We start from the raw sequence: 2,134 nt of genomic DNA on the forward strand, positions 1-2,134 counted from the left end.
CGTCTTTAGAGGAGTTGTACTAAGACACTTTATCATTTTATGACCCCCGAGACCCCGCCCCCCTCCTACCCGCGCCCTAAACTTTAATAGTGTGTATTTTGTAGGGATGCACCGATACCACTTTTTTTTAAGACCGAGTACGAGTACCGATACTTTTGATCAAGTACTCGCCGATACCAATTACCGATACTTTCTCTTAAAGGGACAGGTCACATTTTTTTCGAAAGCAATACAAACTAATGCTTCAAGGTCACTTTCTTAATATTATGATTCGTGAGATGACGAGGGAGCACGACGCCGGCTTCCCGGAACGCCGGGTCGTTACACGGTCGCCCAGATTCGCTAGCTTCCTGACCGATCGGGAAGCCGGGCAGCGCGTCATTGCACGCTACCCCGGCTTCCTGATTGGCGGCTCCACGCTCTCTCAATCACAAGTGACGAGAGAGCACGGAGCCGACTTCCCGGCCAATCAGGAAACCGGACTGCGTGTCATGACGCGCTGCCCGGCTTCCTGATACAGGAAGTACTCCTGCTAGGTATCGGAGCATTTGGGCGAGTAAGAGTACTCACCCAAATACTCGGTATCGGCACCGATACCGATACTAGATGTTCGACCGCTAAACGCCCCATAAAAGGCCTTGTGAAGCCCCAATTGGCTAAAAGCTTGCACCAGACCGCAGGCCAGGTGCAAGACTCTGCCCAATCAAGGCTCACCTGTCAGATGACGTCGTAAAACTACTCAGCTGTCACCGCTAGCCCCGCCCCCGCTTGTGTTTTGCCGGCATCTGTCAAAATGCCGTTATGCGGCGCGTGTGATCGTCGCGGCGACCGGCTGTTTGTTTTTTTTTTTAAATTATGATTTCTATTTTTTTTTTTATTGTTTTATTTAATCGAGTCGTGGACAACGCTGGACGCCGTGATTGACCCTGGATTACGCCAGTGGTTCCATTTTTTAAATAAAGGATTTCATCAAAAGTCTGGGCGTCTTTGGTAAAACTTTTAACCCTTTAGTGAATGGGTAGAGGTACAAGTACTCCTTAGACCCCGTTCACATGTAGCGACATACCTTTGCAGCGGCCGGGATAGCGCGACTTTCGGGGCGACATTCCAGCGACGGTAGCGCGACCTTCTCCGTCGGGCTCCATAGAAAAAAAGCAAAATCGCGCAAAATCCGCCGAAAAAAAGGGTCCGGTAGAAGCGACGCGCGACATGGAGTTAAGCCAGCTCCATTGAATAGCATTGGCCGGCGCTGTCGCGCGGCAAAAATGCGCGATAAGTCGCTACATGTAAACGGGGCCTAACTCATTCAAAATGGGGGGGGGGCGGCATCTGGATGTCCCTTTATTAAAGGGGTACCCTAATGTGAATAAGCCCCCTTGCCCGCAGGCCCCCCACAACCACCGGGTCAGGGATGTGGTGGGGGGGAGGGGCGACCCTGGAAAAGCACCCTCCGAGTGCCGAGGGCATGTGGCCTGGTATGGGAGGGAGGAGGGGCGCTCGCTCGTCCTCTCCCCCCCCCCCTTTCCGGCCCTGCCAGGCCTATGCTCGGATCAAGGGTCTGGTATGGAATTTTAGGGGGGACCCTACGTTCCCCCCATTTTGGGGGTGGGGTTCCTCCTTTAAAATTCCTACCAGACCTTAAAAGGTCTGGTATGACTTTTGGGGTGAACCCCATGCTTTTTTTTTTATTTGGTCCCTCCTAACATTCCTACCAGACCTAAAGGGTCCGGTATTGTTTGGGAGGGGGAACCGCACACTTTAAAAAAAAAAAATAGTCTTTTTTTTTCCCTTTATAAATGTCAGTTTTGCTGCAGCAGGTTCCATACATCGTACAGATCCCCCCACTTCACAGGCAGGTTAAGTAGACACTGATCACTCCGGTGTTTGTAAATAACTGGGGACACATAGTACTATGTGTCCCCAGTTATGAATGAACAGGAAGTGCTTTGCATCACTTCCTGTTCATTCATGAGTTTCTCAATGGGGAGTAGCACTCTGTACAGAGGCTCTCAGAAACTGGTGATAGTAAAATATTTTCTGAATGAATGGGAGGAGCCAGTAGCGGACCTAATAACCAAAGGGCCCTGGTGCAAGATTTTATCTTGGGCCCCCCTCCCAAGATGGGGGGGGGGGG

At 51.1% G+C, this 2,134-nt stretch overlaps 1 protein-coding gene across 1 annotated transcript in view; it reads right to left on the reverse strand.

The window, feature by feature from the left end:
• The window catches only part of MRPL4 (mitochondrial ribosomal protein L4), a gene marked incomplete at its 3' end in the record, with an annotated part of 11,684 nt that overhangs the window by 2,549 nt on the left and 7,001 nt on the right, over positions 1-2,134 (reverse strand). The gene's annotated exons all lie outside the window — the stretch shown is intronic.

This window comes from Nanorana parkeri, unplaced genomic scaffold (assembly GCF_000935625.1).
Source record: "Nanorana parkeri isolate BGI_ZX_2015 unplaced genomic scaffold, ASM93562v1 scaffold3358, whole genome shotgun sequence".
NCBI classification, from domain to species: Eukaryota; Metazoa; Chordata; class Amphibia; order Anura; family Dicroglossidae; genus Nanorana; species Nanorana parkeri.